The following is an 18,197-nucleotide window of genomic DNA, read 5'->3' as shown; positions in this document are numbered from 1 at the left end:
GAAGTAAGGTGCCCCCAAGTGCCGTCCGCTCACCACGAGACATGCACGGCTCTCTGTTGTGGGGTCACTTTTCAACCTCCCTTTCAACATCTTAAAAGCCCCCCAAATATATTGAACTGACCATATTCCTATCTGAGGGGCCCCATCATTGAGAGTTGTAAGATCTCATGGGGTGTGAAAGTTATGAACCTCCTTGAACCGTGGTGGTCTCACAGCCCGCCCACCGCCTGACGCGGGCGATTATTGTGCAGAATGGATTTCTTTCTCACGCAGCCCAGTGACCCCATCAGATGCCTTAGAAGTGCTTTTGTGCAGAAGCTAGCCTCCATTCCGGAAGTAGGGCCCTGCAGGCCATCCAGACACATCCGGCTGCAGCCTCGAAGCCCAGGTGGCCTCTGCTGGGCTTTGGGCCTTGGAGTAGGGAGACCAGAATTTTAAAGCCAAAAACCGGGACATTTCACAAAAATAGAAGAAGGACTACAATTTTACTTCAAGTGATTAGAGCGCTCCTCAGCAGAGAATTACAGAACAGGCAGTAAGAACATACATTAAATGCAATTTTTAAGCCCAGTAGCTTGCCTGTGAATTAAATTCCTTTCTTGAAACAACTGCTAAGTATCCCTGCTTTGTAAAACATAAAAAACACCTCCTGTCGCGTCTTAGCCCGCCCAAATAATACACTGGAGTCAGAGCTGCTTTCTATGCATCCATCTTTATTCCCTGCCAGGACGTGACTGGCTTACAGACTAGATCGGGGTTCCTGTTCCTGTTTCCTGCTGCTTCCGCTTCCTGCCTGCCTGCTCCGTCCCTAGGCAGAGTCAGGCATGGCGACACGACACCTCCCCCTTTTGTGCGAAGTCCTGCTGCTCCCTACATTTCTTCAACGAGTCGCCTGGGTCTCCTCACTTGACGTCTGGGGCGAACCTCTCGATCCGGCGTTTGGCTGTGTCGATCGGGGCCGCTGGTGATTCTTGGAGAGTGATGACGGTGGGGGTCGTTGCTATCGCTTTGACTGGCGGGGTCACTTGATGTCTGACCCGAGGATGTTTCTCGCCCGTTTGAGGGAGTGTATCTCTTGAAGTGCGATATGTTTCTTGTTATTTGCTTGTGATCAGCTTTTGCTGTACTCATTGTTCCTTTCCTCTTGTGGACCTGCAGTGGAATGTCCAGGTATCGGCTATCTGCTTTTGTTCGCCGGTCACCTCGTACTATGACCCAGTCTCCTTCTTGGATGTCAACATCTTTGGCGTGTCGGCGTCGGTCTGCATATGTCTTCATCTTCTGCTTCTTTTTCCTGTCAATTTCAACCAGCGTGTTGTGATCAACAGTGATGGTCCGTGGTTGAGATGTCATGCTTATTGTGGGTAATCGCGTTCTGGGCGCTCTTCCCAGCATTATTGTGGCTGGGCACTGATTTGTGGTGTTGTGCGGAGTGGTCCGGTAGGCCCTCAGCACCTCGTTCAGGGTTTGCTGGATATCTCTGCGCGTTAGTTCCGCTTGCTGGATCGCTCTCTTTAGCGTCCCCATGAATCGCTCCACCATGCCGTTGGCTTGTGGCCATAGGGGAGTGATTTCTGGTGTTTAAAATCGAGATGTTTCGCGAAGTCTGTGAACTCATGGCCATTGAACGGGGGTCCATTGTCAGATTTGACTCTTGAGGGGACGCCCCATGCTGCGAAGATGTCATCCAGTATGGGGATGACTGCTGTTGCTCTGGTGGATGGTATCATGTGTGCAAAAGGAAATCTTGAGTACTCATCCATGACGACCATGATGTGTTGTCCTGACTGCAGTGGTCCAAAGAAGTCAACTGCTATTTGTTGCCACACTCCGTCTGGGAGTTCGGACATTTGAAGTGGGGCTGGGGGTTCTTCGCGACTAACCAGTTGGCAAGTCATGCAGTCTTTTAGGGTTGACTCTACCATCAGGTCGAGAGAAGGGAACCAGACTCGTTCTCTCAGGGTCTTCTTTGTGGCGTTTATGCCTCTGTGGCCTTCGTGGGCCAGGTTGATAATTCCTTGGCGTAGTTTGTGTGGGATCACAATTCTCCCCCCTCTCAGGAGAAGTCCATTGTCACTGATGGAGAGTTCATCATGAATACGTTGAAACGCCGTGAGGTCACTGAGGTGTGTTTCTGAGCTTGGGGGTGTAACCTTGACGTGTCGCCAGGAGTTTGCACGTATGTGGGTCATGACTGCTTGAATGAGTGGGTCCGAAGCGGATGCTTCTTGAATGGCCTCAAGGGGGGCCGTAGGAGGGCACGCTGCGTCAATGACGAAATGAATGTAGTCGTCCGCTAGTGATTGTGCAGTCGTGGCGCTGGGTAAGGGGTGCCGAGACATATAGTCGGCTGGATTCTCAGCCTTGCCAGGCTTGTGGACAATTGTGTATATATAGTCTTGGAGGCGCAGCCCCCACCGCTCAATGCGTGGCGGCATCTTGGCGTTGGGATTTCCAAATATGGTGATTAATGCCTGGTGGTCAGTGATGATGGTGAAGTGTTTGCCATACACAAATAGGTGGAAGTGCTCACACGCCCATACTACGGCCAAGCTTTCTTTTTCCGGCTGGGAGTATGCTTTCTCCGTGTCCGTGAGGCTGCGGCTGGCGTATGCGATGATATGGCGTTGGTCAGAGTGTTCACGATATTGAGCTAGGATGGCGCCTAGGCCCACTGGACTGGCATCGACAGTGATCTCTGTTCTCTTGTTTGTGTCGAAATAGGCAAGGTTAATGGCTGAACCAACGGCTTGTTTGATTTCCATGAAGGCTTGTTCACATGCTTGTGACCACTCGAAAGGCTGACCTTGACGCGTTAGTTCTCGAAGTGGGTAGCTGATGGTGGCGTAGTCACGGATATAGCGTGCACAGTAGCTCGCCATTCCGAGGAAAGAGCGGAGATCACTCACGTCTCGGGGCGTCGGGGTGTCAGCGAGCGCGGCCACCTTGTCAGGATCTGGTTTCATCCCTTCACTTGAGAAGGTGTGTCCATAAAACTTCAGGGTGTTTTTGTGGAACTCGCACTTGGTGGCATTTAGCGTCAGGTTTGCCTTCAGTAGGGCGTGACATACCCTGTCCAGTGCAGTGTCGTGCTCAACCTGATCCTTACCAAATACTAGTAGGTCGTCACTGTAGTTAAATGAGTTTGGAATTCCTTGAATGATTCTCCGGATGGCTTCTTGGAAGATTTCGGCGGCTGATGAAATGCCGAAGTTTAAACGTTTATAACGGAATAAGCCCTGGTGCGTGGTGAATGTTGTAATGTACCTTGATTGTTCATGGAGTTCTAGCTGGTGATATCCTTTATTAAGGTCAAGTTTGGAAAATATTGTAGCGCCATTGAGTCTTGTGATCATGTCACTTATGTGTGGCCCTGGGTGGCGTTCTCGCTCGATGGCGGTGTTGGGTGTTCGCATGTCTACACATAATCTGACTTTGTTGTCCTGTCCTTTCTTTGGGACTACCACGACTGGGGATACCCAGGGGGTGGGTCCTGACGTGCGTTCAATGATATCTGTTTGTAAGAGGTCTTGGAGCTCGTCATCAACAGCTTGTTGTAGGTGAAAGGGCACCTTTCTGTGATGCTGGGCAACAGGTGTTACACTTTCGTTGATATGTAGCTTTACCTTGAAGTGATTTAACTTTCCCAGGCCCTTGAAGAGTTTTGGAAATTTCGCCACGATGTCGGGGGCGTCTTCAGTCATATACAGCAGCTCCACTAGTTTTAGTCTTTCAGCTGTTGGCAAGCTGAGCAGGCAGTCGGCAACATCAGGTCCCTCTACCACATGGACATATGCTGGAATTTTCCTATCTTTGAAGGTCAGTGTGGTGTGAAATCGACCAAGACATGGTAAAGGCTTCCGAGACATCCATGTGAATATACGAACCGCTGCTGGCTCCAGTTTGGGTCGAGTTTTCATGTTGTAGTACTCCAGCGCACAGATATAATTTAGCGAGGCTCCTGAATCTAGGACGAACTTTGCTGGGTGATCCCCTATCATGATATCTAGCTTGGGGTATCGTTTCAGCCGGTCTGGGTCAGACACCATGCAAATGTACTCGTCACTGTCTTGCGACACAGGCGTGTGTGACGATGAGTCGCTAGATGTGGATCTGTGCGCTCGCCGTGATCTCGTCGTATGATGTCGAGAGTAATGCGTGCTCGTGGATCTGCTTCGCGGTTGGTAAGAGCTTGTCGATTGGTTGCTTGATCTCGAGGAGCTGGATGAGTGTCTCTCTCTTCTCGTTACAGCACGTGCGTGATGTCGGGTGCTAGATCGCGGGGCGGGAGACTGGCGTGTTGGTTGTCTGGCTTGGCATGCTACCTCAAAGTGGTTATCTTTCCCGCAGCGATGACACCGCTGGCCAATTGCTTGGCATTGTCCCGAGTGCGGATAGTCTTGGCCACATCGATAGCACGCGGGTGCAGATCTGGTGGACTTGGTGTGTCGTGATTCTCGTCTGGGTGACGTTTTCCGGGAGCTGTGGTGGTGTTTGCTCGCTCTATGTGGGCTCTGCACGGGTCGAGTGGTCTTGCGTGCTTGTACTCGGAGGGCGTGATCTTTATGATCGGGCTTGTGAGTTTCTATTCGCTTGGCATGATCTTCTGCTTGATCATTGATTCTTGTTAGTTCTTCAATTTGTTCTAAGGTGTATGGTTTTTTTTAGGAGTCGCCTGCGTAGTGATTCAGATCGGCATCCATCGATGATGCGGAGTCGCAGTGCGTCTTCCGTTTTGAAATGTTCAAAATCGCAGTGTCGCGTCATTCGTTTGATACGCGTGATGAAGTCGCCCATGCACTCTCCTTTTTCTTGAGAGGCTAGGTTGAATACATAACGTTCATAGTCTACGTTGCGCTTGTGTAGAAATCGTCTATCAAGGGCAGCTTTCCCTTCGTCATATGTGGCGGTTGCTGCATCGGGCATTTCTTTGATTATTTGTGCTATTTCTTGGCCTGCTAGATTTCGCAGTGCAACCAGCTTACGTTTGGAGTCTTGTACCAGAGAGCCCTCCATGTAACCTTCAAAATCCTCGCTCCAGGTCTTCCACGCGGGCCCCATGGTGTTGCCAGGCGTCAGCACCAGCGGCTGTGGTTGTCGCATGAAGGGTGCTCCCACGGACGCTGCTTGAGGCATCATGGTTGCGTTGGTTGGTGCTGGTGTGCCCCCACTTGTAGAGGTGCTGTGAGGGTCGGTGTCAGACATGTTATTTCTCCTTACTTCTGATGTCGTTTGTAATATCCTGCACTCTTTGCTATTTCTCCTTGCTTCTGGTTATGGTGAGTATTCGTGTTCTCGCACTTTTTCTCAATCTTGTGGCTTGGAGTGGTTGTGCCTGACTCCAAGATGGCCGCCGTGATTGAAATGTGGGTTGTGTAAAGGGCCGGCGCCTGACCTAAAGATGGCCGCCAAATGGGACGCTGTCTTCTTGGTCCAGACACTCTCTGTCCACACGCTCATGCAGCTCTCATACGCTTTCCTTGCTTGACTGTCACTTTGAATACGGCGGGACTCACCCTCGCGTCTGTTTCTTACTTCGCGAGGGAGCGGGACCTTCGCGTCCACCTCGGCGCTGCTCAGCAGGGCTCCTCGCTTATTCGGCGCTGCGTGAGCACATCACTCGCTTCGGATCTGCGCGAGCACTTCACTCGCTTCGTATTACTGGATGGCAGCGCGATGTCGTCTGGCCAGGTCGGAGTTCTTGGCAGTCTCGGATGCCGGTTTTATTTTTTTTCTATTCGCGCCCTTTTCTTTTCGTCTTGGGCTGCCGACAGGAGGACCGCTGACTCGTCGTTGGGGCCGCACATTCAGCTGGGCTGCGCGGTTTCACTTGTGGGGTAGATGCATCCCACCCTCGTCGCCATTGTCGCGTCTTAGCCCGCCCAAATAATACACTGGAGTCAGAGCTGCTTTCTATGCATCCATCTTTATTCCCTGCCAGGACGTGACTGGCTTACAGACTAGATCGGGGTTCCTGTTCCTGTTTCCTGCTGCTTCCGCTTCCTGCCTGCCTGCTCCGTCCCTAGGCAGAGTCAGGCATGGCGACACGACACCTCCCACCGTTTTCAGTCGACCCTCTCTGAAAACGGGCACATGAGCTAAATTTCTTGAAATTTGTTGGGACAGCTGGCTAAAAACAGGGACCGTCCTGGCAAAACAGGGACGCCTGGTCCCCCTACCTTGGAGGCCGCAGGCGCGGGTCCTGAGAAGGAAATAAACTGATGTTTCTGCTGTTTATGAGACCGTTTGTAATAAAAAAGAGAGGCTAACATTGCCTCGGGCGTGGATGTATTTATCTAACACATTTTAAAACTAAACACGGCTGTGGTACAATATTAACCAAAATGCACAAAAGCTCATATTCAGTGTTTTACTTTTCTTGTCCTTGCAAACAATGTAGAAGCCGTTGTGTGACCTTCCCTAAAAGGAAATCTGCAAAAAGGGAGGAAACAATACATTGTTTCATGTTTGTAACAAGGTAGACTACATTGATTCTGGACCGGAAGTGATGTCTTCTGAGAACGACTCCTGCCCATTCCAAGATGGCCGAACTTTGTTACAAGCCTCATTCTGCACACAGCGTCTCTTGGGTCCCTCCATGTTTGATTCCCCAGCCCCAGAGGGTCTCCCTTTGTCCTCCTCCTGAGAGACAAAAATCACAGACCCGCTTCTCCTTCTTTTGTGTCCCTTTTTCTCCTCCTTGAGAAGTCGGTCCCTTAAAAGCTTTACGTGAATGCAGGATGTTTTATTTCGTAATATGTTTAATTTATCCCCGTTGTTCATTTCAATAAGAAAAGAAAATATTTACAAGTGTGCGCTTTTGTAAAATTACTTGCGTAAAATAACATTATTTCTCAGTCAGCAACGTACAAAAATAATGAAATACACAAAAAGTTCATAAGGATTTAAGTAGGCGAGGGCGCCAAAAGACGGAAGGAAGGGGGGAGCTGTGGCAAGGAAGACCTATTTGATTTGTTCTTACTGAGTGGCCATGTTTGATTCACAGCTGTTTCACGCTCTCCAGGCTCTAAAAGGAACAGTTGATGGACAGAATACTGAACAATGTCATACATTCACCCCAGTACAGAGAACTAGGCCTAAATCCTTTGTTTTTTTGCTCACCACACTATTCCAGTTTGAACCCAGCCATATGCAAATCAGTCTTGACCCTGCGCCCAATGGGAACAGTCCAGCCCAAACTGCCAAGCCATGTCTTCCCTGAACCGGAAACAAGCATCCTGGGACCGGTTTCAGGTTTTCAGCCGTCTTCAGCCAGGCTACCTTGACTCTAGTGGCATGGAGAGCATTTGATCCATGTCTGGGCATACCCGTCCCACTCGGGGTGACAAATGCAAAACCAACAGTTGATGGACAGAATGCAGAACAATGTCATACATTCACCCCAGTACAGAGATCTGGGCCTAAATCCATCGTTCTTTTGCTCCCCATGCCATTTCTGTTTGGACCCAGCCTTATGCAAATCAGTCTGACCCTGTGCCTCATGGGAACAGTCCAGCCCGAACTGCCAAGCCATGCCTTCCCTGGACCGGAATCAAGCATCCTAGGACCGGTTTTGGGGCATCACCCCTCATCAGCCAGGCTGGCTTGAATCTGGTGGCTGTACGCAGTGAGCACCCAGGGCTGAGGAGGTTGGGGTGTAGGTGAAGTCTGAGATTAAGAGGGGTGTTCAGCAGTGGTTGTTATAGGGCCTCGAGGCGGGTCGGTGACCTCCTCCTGGGACTCCCCTCCCTTGGTGTGAAGGGATGACAGTAACAGTAGAGTGAGAGAGTCTGAGGCTCTCTCAAGCCTCTGGGTGAAGGACTCAAGAGTACAGAAAAGCACCTTTATTCAAATGATCCCCGGGTCTCGCCCGTGCAGGCGCCTCGGTGTCTGTGACCTTAAGATGCGTCTAACGGCATCCAGCTCGATTCCAGACGTCGAACTGTGGGACTGTTTCACAGACACGTGGTTTCGGTACCCTTTACAGACGTTCTTATAAACCTACAAAGCGATACTTTTTGCCTCCAGGCCTCTTCCTGGTGCTCATTAATTCTGAAATTGACGCAGTTGCGGTCATCGCTTCGCTGAATGGCCACGTTACGGGCGATTGGCCGCGGTTTACCCACCGTTGCGTGCTTCAGAGAAATGCTCGGAAATGAGGCGCTGTACTTTCCAGAAGACATTAGGGAGGATTCCGAGATACAGCGGAAATGAGGCGGTCGCTGGAGAGCACCGGGCGGTGTTTCGGGGGTAGTGTCGCGTGTCGGGCCTTCTGCATTTTAATTAGGTTCAGTTGGAAGGACGCTACCAATGGTAACGATAGTTACCAAGCCGCGCAGGCCACCGCGCATGGCCCGGTCGTGCTTGGTAAATCTAGAGTAACGCAAGGTAACACGAGCCGCTCCCTTGAGCCGCTCCGCCCAGAGTGGCGTTCCATGGGGGGAGCGTGTGTGTTTTATCGTGCAGTCCTCTGACTCTTCAGGGCCCCAGGAAGGTCCTAGCCCTCCATGGCCTCCACCCTCGTCCAGTTCTCTGACCCCTGAGGGCCCTAGAGAGGTCTGAGCCCTCCTTGGCCTCCACCCTTGTCCAGTGCTCTGACCCCTAAGGGCCCCAGAGAGGTCTGAGCCCTCCGTGGCCTCCACCCTTGTCCAGTCCTCTGACCCCTGAGAGCCCTAGAGAGGTCTGAGCCCTCCGTGGCCTCCACCCTTGTCCAGTGCTCTGACACCCGAGGGCCCTAGAGAGGTCTGAGCCCTCCGTGGCCTCCACCCTTGTCCAGTGCTCTGACACCCGAGGGCCCTAGAGAGGTCAGAGCCCTCCGTGGCCTCCACCCTCGTCCAGTCCTCTGACCCCTGAGGGCCCTAGAGAGGTCTGAGCCCTCTGTGGCCTCCACCCTCGTCCAGTCCTCTGACCCCTGAGGGCCCTAGAGAGGTCTGAGCCCTCCGTGGCCTCCACCCTTGTCCAGTCCTCTGACTCCCGAGGGCCCTAGAGAGGTCTGAGCCCTCCGTGGCCTCCACCCTTGTCCAGTCCTCTGACTCCCGAGGGCCCTAGAGAGGTCTGAGCCCTCCGCGGCCTCCACCCTCGTCCAGTCCTCTGACCCCTGAGGGCCCTAGAGAGGTCTGAGCCCTCCGTGGCCTCCACCCTTGTCCAGTCCTCTGACTCCCGAGGGCCCTAGAGAGGTCTGAGCCCTCCGCGGCCTCCACCCTCGTCCAGTCCTCTGACCCCTGAGGGCCCTATAGAGGTCTGAGCCCTCCGTGGCCTCCACCCTTGTCCAGTCCTCTGACTCCCGAGGGCCCTAGAGAGGTCTGAGCCCTCTGTGGCCTCCACCCTCGTCCAGTCCTCTGACCCCTGAGGGGCCCAGGGAGGTCGGAGCCCTCCGTGGCCTCCACCCTTGTCCAGTCCTCTGACTCCCGAGGGCCCTAGAGAGGTCTGAGCCCTCTGTGGCCTCCACCCTCGTCCAGTCCTCTGACCCCTGAGGGGCCCAGGGAGGTCTGAGCCCTCCGTGGCCTCCACCCTTGTCCAGTGCTCTGACCCCTGAGGGCCCTAGAGAGGTCTGAGCCCTCCGTGGCCTCCACCCTTGTCCAGTCCTCTGACTCCCGAGGGCCCTAGAGAGGTCTGAGCCCTCTGTGGCCTCCACCCTCGTCCAGTCCTCTGACCCCTGAGGGCCCTAGAGAGGTCTGAGCCCTCCGTGGCCTCCACCCTTGTCCAGTCCTCTGAATCCCGAGGGCCCTAGAGAGGTCTGAGCCCTCCGTGGCCTCCACCCTTGTCCAGTCCTCTGACTCCCGAGGGCCCTAGAGAGGTCTGAGCCCTCCGCGGCCTCCACCCTCGTCCAGTCCTCTGACCCCTGAGGGCCCTAGAGAGGTCTGAGCCCTCCGTGGCCTCCACCCTTGTCCAGTCCTCTGACTCCCGAGGGCCCTAGAGAGGTCTGAGCCCTCCGCGGCCTCCACCCTCGTCCAGTCCTCTGACCCCTGAGGGCCCTATAGAGGTCTGAGCCCTCCGTGGCCTCCACCCTTGTCCAGTCCTCTGACTCCCGAGGGCCCTAGAGAGGTCTGAGCCCTCTGTGGCCTCCACCCTCGTCCAGTCCTCTGACCCCTGAGGGGCCCAGGGAGGTCTGAGCCCTCCGTGGCCTCCACCCTTGTCCAGTCCTCTGACTCCCGAGGGCCCTAGAGAGGTCTGAGCCCTCTGTGGCCTCCACCCTCGTCCAGTCCTCTGACCCCTGAGGGGCCCAGGGAGGTCTGAGCCCTCCGTGGCCTCCACCCTTGTCCAGTGCTCTGACCCCTGAGGGCCCTAGAGAGGTCTGAGCCCTCCGTGGCCTCCACCCTTGTCCAGTCCTCTGACTCCCGAGGGCCCTAGAGAGGTCTGAGCTCTCTGCGGCCTCCACCCTTGTCCAGTCCTCTGACCCCTGAGGGCCCTAGGGAGGTCTGAACCCTCTGCGGCCTCCACCCTTGTCCAATCCTCTGACCCCTGAGGGCCCTAGAGAGGTCTGAGCCCTCCGTGGCCTCCACCCTCGTCCAGTGCTCTGACCCCTGAGGGCCCTAGAGAGGTCTGAGCCTTCCGTGGCCTCCACCCTTGTCCAGTGCTCTGACTCCCGAGGGCCCCAGGGACGTCTGAGCCCTCCGTGGCCTCCACCCTTGTCCAGTCCTCTGACCCCTGAGGGCCCTAGAGAGGTCTGAGCCCTCTGTGGCCTCCACCCTCGTCCAGTGCTCTGACCCCTGAGGGCCCTAGAGAGGTCTGAGCCCTCTGCGGCCTCCACCCTTGTCCAGTCCTCTGACCCCTGAGGGCCCTAGAGAGGTCTGAACCCTCTGCGGCCTCCACCCTTGTCCAGTCCTCTGACCCCCGAGGGCACCAGGGAGGTCTGAGCCCTCCGTGGCCTCCACCCTCGTCCAGTGCTCTGTCCCCTGAGGGCCCCAGGGAGGTCTGAGCCCTCCGTGGCCTCCACCCTTGTCCAGTCCTCTGACTCCTAAGGGGCCTAGAGAGGTCTGAGCCCTCTGCGGCCTCCACCCTTGTCCAGTGGTCTGACCCCTGAGGGCCCTAGAGAGGTCTGAGCCCTCCGTGGCCTCCACCCTCGTCCAGTCCTCTGACCCCTGAGGGCCCGAGAGAGGTCTGAGCCCTCCGTGGCCTCCACCCTTGTCCAGTCCTCTGACCCCTGAGGGCCCCAGGGAGGTCTGAGCCCTCTGCGGCCTCCACCCTTGTCCAGTGCTCTGACCCCTGAGGGCCCTAGAGAGGTCTGAGCCCTCTGTGGCCTCCACCCTCGTCCAGTGCTCTGACCCCTGAGGACCCTAGAGAGGTCTGAGCCCTCTGAGGCCTCCACCCTTGTCCAGTCCTCTGACCCCTGAGGGCCCTAGAGAGGTCTGAGCCCTCCGTGGCCTTCACCCTCATCCAGCCCTCTGACCCCCGAGGGCCCTAGAGAGGTCTGAGCCCTCTGCGGCCTCCACCCTTGTCCAGTCCTCTGACCCCTGAGGGCCCTAGGGAGGTCTAAACCCTCCGTGGCCTCCACCCTTGTCCAGTGCTCTGACCCCTGAGGGCCCAGGGAGGTCTGAGCCCTCCGTGGCCTCCACCCTTGTCCAGTGCTCTGACCCCTGAGGGCCCTAGAGAGGTCTGAGCCCTCCGTGGCCTCCACCCTTGTCCAGTCCTCTGACCCCTGAGGGCCCCAGGGAGGTCTGATCCCTCCGTGGCCTCCACCCTTGTCCAGTGCTCTGACCCCCGAGGGCCCCAGGGAGGTCTGAGACCTCTGTGGCCTCCTTCCTTGTCCAGTCCTCTGACCCCTGAGGGCCCTAGGGAGGTCTGAGCCCTCTGCGGCCTCCACCCTTGTCCAGTGCTCTGACCCCCGAGGGCCCTAGAGAGGTCTGAGCCCTCTGCGGCCTCCACCCTTGTCCAGTCCTCTGACCCCTGAGGGCCCTAGAGAGGTCTGAGCCCTCTGCGGCCTCCACCCTTGTCCAGTGCTCTGACCCCTGAGGGCCCTAGAGAGGTCTGAGCCCTTTGTGGCCTCCACCCTCGTCCAGTCCCCTGACCCCTGAGGGCCCGAGAGAGGTCTGAGCCCTCCGTGGCCTCCACCCTTGTCCAGTCCCCTGACCCCTGAGGGCCCTAGAGAGGTCTGAGCCTTCCGTGGCCTCCACCCTCGTCCAGTCCTCTGACCCCTGAGGGCCCGAGAGAGGTCTGAGCTCTCCGTGGCCTCCACCCTCGTCCAGTCCCCTTACCCCTGAGGGCCCGAGAGAGGTCTGAGCCCTCTGTGGCCTCCACCCTTGTCCAGTCCTCTGACTCCTGAGGGCCCCAGGGAGGCCTGAGCCCTCTGCGGCCTCCACCCTCGTCCAGTGCTCTGACCCCTGAGGGCCCCAGGGAGGTCTGAGCCCTCTGTGGCCTCCACCCTTGTCCAGTCCTCTGACCCCCGAGGGCCCCAGGGAGGTCTGAGCCCTCCGTGGCCTCCACCCTTGTCCAGTGCTCTGACCCCTGATGACCCTAGAGAGGTCTGAACCCTCCGTGGCCTCCACCCTTGTCCAGTGCTCTGACCCCTGAGGGCCCTAGAGAGGTCTGAGCCCTCTGCGGCCTCCTCCCTCGTCCAGTGCTCTGACCCCCGAGGGCCCTAGAGAGGTCTGAGCCCTCTGCGGCCTCCACCCTTGTCCAGTCCTCTGACTCCCGAGGGCCCTAGAGAGGTCTGAGCTCTCTGCAGCCTCCACCCTTGTCCAGTCCTCTGACCCCTGAGGGCCCTAGGGAGGTCTGAACCCTCTGCGGCCTCCACCCACGACCAGTCCTCTGACCCCTGAGGGCCCTAGGGAGGTCTGAGCCCTCCGTGGCCTCCAGCCTTGTCCAGTGCTCTTACCCCTGAGGGCCCTAGAGAGGTCTGAACCCTCCGTGGCCTCCCCCCTTGTCCAGTGCTCTGACCCCTGAGGGCCCTAGGGAGGTCTGAACCCTCTACGGCCTCCACCCACGACCAGTCCTCTGACCCCTGAGGGCCCTAGAGAGGTCAGAGCCCTCCGTGGCCTCCACCCTTGTCCAGTGCTCTGACACCCGAGGGCCCTAGAGAGGTCTGAGCCCTCCGCGGCCTCCACCCTCGTCCAGTCCTCTGACCCCCGAGGGCCCTAGAGAGGTCTGAGCCCTCTGCGGCCTCCACCCTCGTCCAGTCCTCTGACCCCCGAGGGCCCAAGAGAGGTCTGAGCCCTCTGCGGCCTCCACCCTCATCCAGTCCACTGACCCCTGAGGGCCCTAGAGAGGTCTGAGCCATCTCTGGCCACCACCCTTGTCCAGCCCTCTGACCCCCGAGGGCCCTAGAGAGGTCTGAGCCCTCTGTGGCCTCCACCCTTGTCCAGTCCTCTGACTCCCGAGGGCCCTAGAGAGGTCTGAGCTCTCTGCGGCCTCCACCCTTGTCCAGTCCTCTGACCCCTGAGGGCCCTAGGGAGGTCTGAACCCTCTGCGGCCTCCACCCTTGTCCAGTGCTCTGACCCCTGAGGGCCCGAGGGAGGTCTGAGCCCTCCGTGGCCTCCACCCTCGTCCAGTGCTCTGACCCTGAGGGCCCCAGGGAGGTCTGAGCCCTCCGTGGCCTCCTCCCTTGTCCAGTGCTCTGACTCCCAAGGGCTCCAGAGAGGTCTGAGCCCTCCGTGGCCTCCACCCTCGTCCAGTCCTCTGACCCCTGAGGGCCCTAGGGAGGTCTGAGCCCTCCGTGGCCTCCACCCTCGTCCAGTGCTCTGACCCCTGAGGGCCCCAGGGAGGTCTGAGCCCTCCGTGGCCTCCACCCTCGTCCAGTGCTCTGACCCCTGAGGGCCCCAGGGAGGTCTGAGCCCTCCGTGGCCTCCACCCTTGTCCAGTGCTCTGACCCCTGAGGGCCCCAGGGAGGTCTGAGCCCTCCGCGGCCTCCACCCTTGTCCAGTGCTCTGACCCCTGAGGACCCTAGAGAGGTCTGAGCCCTCTGCGGCCTCCACCCTCGTCCAGTGCTCTGACCCCTGAGGGCCCTAGAGAGGTCTGAGCCTTCCGTGGCCTCCACCCTTGTCCAGTCCTCTGACTCCCGAGGGCCCTAGAGAGGTCTGAGCCCTCTGCGGCCTCCACCCTTGTCCAGTGCTCTGACCCCTGAGGGCCCGAGAGAGGTCTGAGCCCACCTTGGTCTCCACCCTTGTCCAGTCCTCTGACTCCTGAGGGCCCTAGAGAGGTCTGAACCCTGCGTGGCCTCCACCCTCGTCCAGTGCTCTGACCCCTGAGTGCCCTAGAGAGGTCTGAACCCTCTGCGGCCTCCACCCTCGTCCAGTGCTCTGACCCCTGAGGGCCCCAGAGAGGTCTGAACCCTCCGTGGCCTCCACCCTTGTCCAGTGCTCTGACCCCTGAGGGCCCGAGAGAGGTCTGAGCTCTCCGTGGCCTCCACCCTCGTCCAGTCCCCTGACCCCTGAGGGCCCGAGAGAGGTCTGAGCCCTCTGTGGCCTCCACCCTTGTCCAGTGCTCTGACCCCTGAGGGCCCGAGAGAGGTCTGAGCCCACCTTGGTCTCCACCCTTGTCCAGTCCTCTGACCCCCTGAGGGCCCCAGGGAGGTCTGAGCCCTCCGTGGCCTCCACCCTTGTCCGGTCCTCTGACCCCTGAGGGGCCCAGGGAGGTCTGAGCCCTCTGCGGCCTCCACCCTTGTCCAGTCCTCTGACTCCCAAGGGCCCTGGAGAGGTCTGAGCTCTCTGTGGCCTCCACCCTTGTCCAGTGCTCTGACCCCTGAGGGCCCTAGAGAGGTCTGAGCCCTCCATGGCCTCCACCCTTGTCCAGTCCTCTCACTCCCAAGGGCCCTAGGGAGGTCTGAGCCCTCCGTGGCCTCCACCCTTGTCCAGTCCTCTCACTCCCAAGGGCCCTGGAGAGGTCTGAGCCCTCCGTGGCCTCCACCCTTGTCCAGTCCCCTGACCCCTGAGGGCCCTAGAGAGGTCTGAACCCTCCATGGCCTCCACCCTTGTCCAGTGCTCTCACTCCCAAGGGCCCTGGAGAGGTCTGAGCCCTCTGCGGCCTCCACCCTCGTCCAGTGCTCTGACCCCTGAGGGCCCCAGCGAGGTCTGAGCCCTCCATGACCTCCACCCTTGTCCAGCACTCTGACCCCTGAGGGCTCCAGAGAGGTCTGAGCCCTCCATGGCCTCCACCCTTGTCCAGCACTCTGACCCCTGAGGGCTCCAGAGAGGTCTGACCCCTCCGTGGCCTCCACCCTTGTCCAGTCCTCTGACTCCCGAGGGCCCTAGAGAGGTCTGAGCCCTCCGCGGCCTCCACCCTTGTCCAGTGCTCTGACCCCTGAGGGCCCTAGGGAGGTCTGAGCCCTCAATGGCCTCCACCCTTGTCCAGTCCTCTCACTCCCAAGGGCCCTAGGGAGGTCTGAGCCCTCCGTGGCCTCCACCCTTGTCCAGTCCTCTCACTCCCAAGGGCCCTGGAGAGGTCTGAGCCCTCCGTGGCCTCCACCCTTGTCCAGTCCCCTGACCCCTGAGGGCCCTAGAGAGGTCTGAACCCTCCGTGGCCTCCACCCTTGTCCAGTGCTCTCACTCCCAAGGGCCCTGGAGAGGTCTGAGCCCTCTGCGGCCTCCACCCTTGTCCAGTGCTCTGACTCCTGAGGGCCCCAGGGAGGTCTGAGCCCTCCGTGGCCTCCACCCTTGTCCAGTGCTCTGACTCCTGAGGGCCCCAGGGAGGTCTGAGCCCTCCGTGGCCTCCACCCTTGTCCAGTGCTCTGACCCCTGAGGGCCCTAGAGAGGTCTGAGCCCTCTGCGGCCTCCACCCTTGTCCAGTGCTCTGACCCCTGAGGGCCCTAGAGAGGTCTGAGCCTTCCGTGGCCTCCACCCTTGTCCAGTCCTCTGACTCCCGAGGGCCCTAGAGAGGTCTGAACCCTCTGTGGCCTCCACCCTCGTCCAGTCCTCTGACCCCCGAGGGCCCCAGGGAGGTCTGAGCCCTCTGCGGCCTCCACCCTTGTCCAGTCCTCTGACCCCTGAGGGCCCTAGGGAGGTCTGAGCCTTCCGTGGCCTCCACCCTTGTCCAGTCCTCTGACTCCCGAGGGCCCTAGAGAGGTCTGAGCCCTCTGCGGCCTCCACCCTTGTCCAGTGCTCTGACCCCTGAGGGCCCGAGAGAGGTCTGAGCCCACCTTGGTCTCCACCCTTGTCCAGTCCTCTGACCCCTGAGGGCCCCAGGGAGGTCTAAACCCTCCGTGGCCTCCACCCTTGTCCAGTCCTCTGACCCCTGAGGGCTCCAGAGAGGTCTGACCCCTCCGTGGCCTCCACCCTTGTCCAGTCCTCTGACTCCCGAGGGCCCTAGAGAGGTCTGAGCCCTCCGCGGCCTCCACCCTTGTCCAGTGCTCTGACCCCTGAGGGCCCTAGGGAGGTCTGAGCCCTCTGTAGCCTGCACACTTGTCCAGTGCAAACACACATGTACACCTGTGGGTGGATCACCCCTGTCTCCATCCCCTTGTATCCGGTCAGCACACACAACAGGTCATTAATATTCTCATTGCAGCCAGCTGTCCTGTTGTGTGTGCTGACCGCATAAAAGGGCAGATCTTACCACGATGCCATATCCAATTTTATGCAACCTGCCCCTCCCCTCCCAAATAAGGCCTAAAAGACACTGGGGCAGAGGTGGCAACAGCTGACCCCTAGAGGGGCCACTTCTCTTACTCGCCCCCTCCCCTGCTGGCTGTAGCCCCAGGGCGATGACCTGGCAGGGGAGGGGCCAGAGAAGCACACTGCCCCTCTGCTCGAGGGGGACTTAGGTGAGAATGGCCAAATGGTGCAAAATCACCTGCCCCCCCAGTGACGCCCCTGTATTCTAGGGCACGCCCCACGAGGCAGGGCGCCGAGGTGCGATACCCCTGAGGCCAAAGCCCCCCCAGGACCCCAGCCTCAGTTAACATTCACATTACAATGGCCTGGCGTGGACTGGGGAGAAAGTAGGGGGCAGATTTACAAGCCCCTTGCGCCCCTTTTACGCTGCTGTTTCGTCACTTTTGTGACGCAGCGGCAGCGCTAAAGATGCACCATGGTGCGGGGTACTTACAATGTGATGCATCTGGGAGATGCGTTACGTTGTAAAGCCCTGCGCCATCAGGGGGCGTTCCGGAGCAGGGGGAGGCGTTCCGACGCAGGAACGCCTCCTAAAAGGGGCTGAGTGAAATCTACAAGATTTCACTCAGTCACTTTTAGGCCCATGCTGCGTCAAAACCCTGCGCCTGCTTGAAGCAGGCGTAAGGCTTGACGCAGCATTGGGGAGATAGGGCACCCCAGAGCATTGCTGGAGCTGCATCACGCTTGCGACGCAACTCCAGCAATGCGCCGCCTTTACGGCACTGATGCGTCACGCATTGGTGCGGTTTTTGCCGCATGGTGCGCCGCATTGCAAATGCAGCGCATCCATGGTGCCGAAGGCATGGCGCACAATAACTGGCGCATCCCTGCTGATATGCAGGGATGCGCCACTTATTGTAAATCTGCCCCTAAGTCTCTATGCCGGTTTACAGAGGCCCAAACAACCGGGCCACAGGTGGCCCTACGCCCAATGCTTGACGGCCCGCCTCCCCCCACCCTGTTTCAAGTCGCTGGGGGGAGGGGTGGGTTGTTCCGTTGAGCGCTTGGGTCACTCGAAAAGGCAGGTCTTCAGGTCCTTCCTGAACTGGGGCGGTGTGTTACACTTCAGCATTTATTCAAGGACACACAAGGGCACACGCCCGGAGCGGTCTTGTGACCGTCCCCACTGTAGTCGCCAATGCTTGTTGGATCTGCCGCATTCTCAAAATTCACCTTTCGGGGCAAATTTTCGGAAACCAGCGATGCCAAATATTTTTCTTGAAATATACATTTTGTAAAAGAAGTTGCCTGTGAAAAATCCAGGAGTTTCTTGTCTGTCTTGTGAAAAGTAACCTCAGCCGCTAAGGACGGAGCGGTGCCGACGTGTGAAATGGAAACGGCCCTAGTTATAAAGAGATGTATTTTTAAGCAGAGCACGCGCCGACCCGAAGGAGCCGCGTGCCTGAACTCTCCCAAGATAGATTCAAACCTCCCGTTCCAAAATACCAGATAAAAAAGAGGCGAATATATCTGCATTGATGCGAGCTGTTTTATATTGAGAAATACTGCAGAATAATATATCAATTTGTCGATAAATCACATTGAACGTGATAGCAAAATGAAGTAAACATAAAAAAACACAAGTGCTTTGTCCTTAGTTTGGAACCGAAGCGTCACCAATTGACGACATTTGGCGGTTTATCTGACTTTATA

The 18,197-nt window shown here is 57.9% G+C and overlaps 1 protein-coding gene across 1 annotated transcript in view; it reads right to left on the bottom strand.

Moving 5' to 3' along the window:
* The window catches only part of FOXP3 (forkhead box P3), a 99,555-nt gene that overhangs the window by 73,141 nt on the left and 8,217 nt on the right, over positions 1-18,197 (bottom strand). The gene's annotated exons all lie outside the window — the stretch shown is intronic.

Source organism: Lissotriton helveticus, chromosome 10 (genome assembly GCF_964261635.1).
Source record: "Lissotriton helveticus chromosome 10, aLisHel1.1, whole genome shotgun sequence".
Classification (NCBI taxonomy): Eukaryota; Metazoa; Chordata; class Amphibia; order Caudata; family Salamandridae; genus Lissotriton; species Lissotriton helveticus.
Note: the sequence above shows the minus strand (reverse complement) of the source record. Positions and strands in the feature narration are given on the sequence as shown.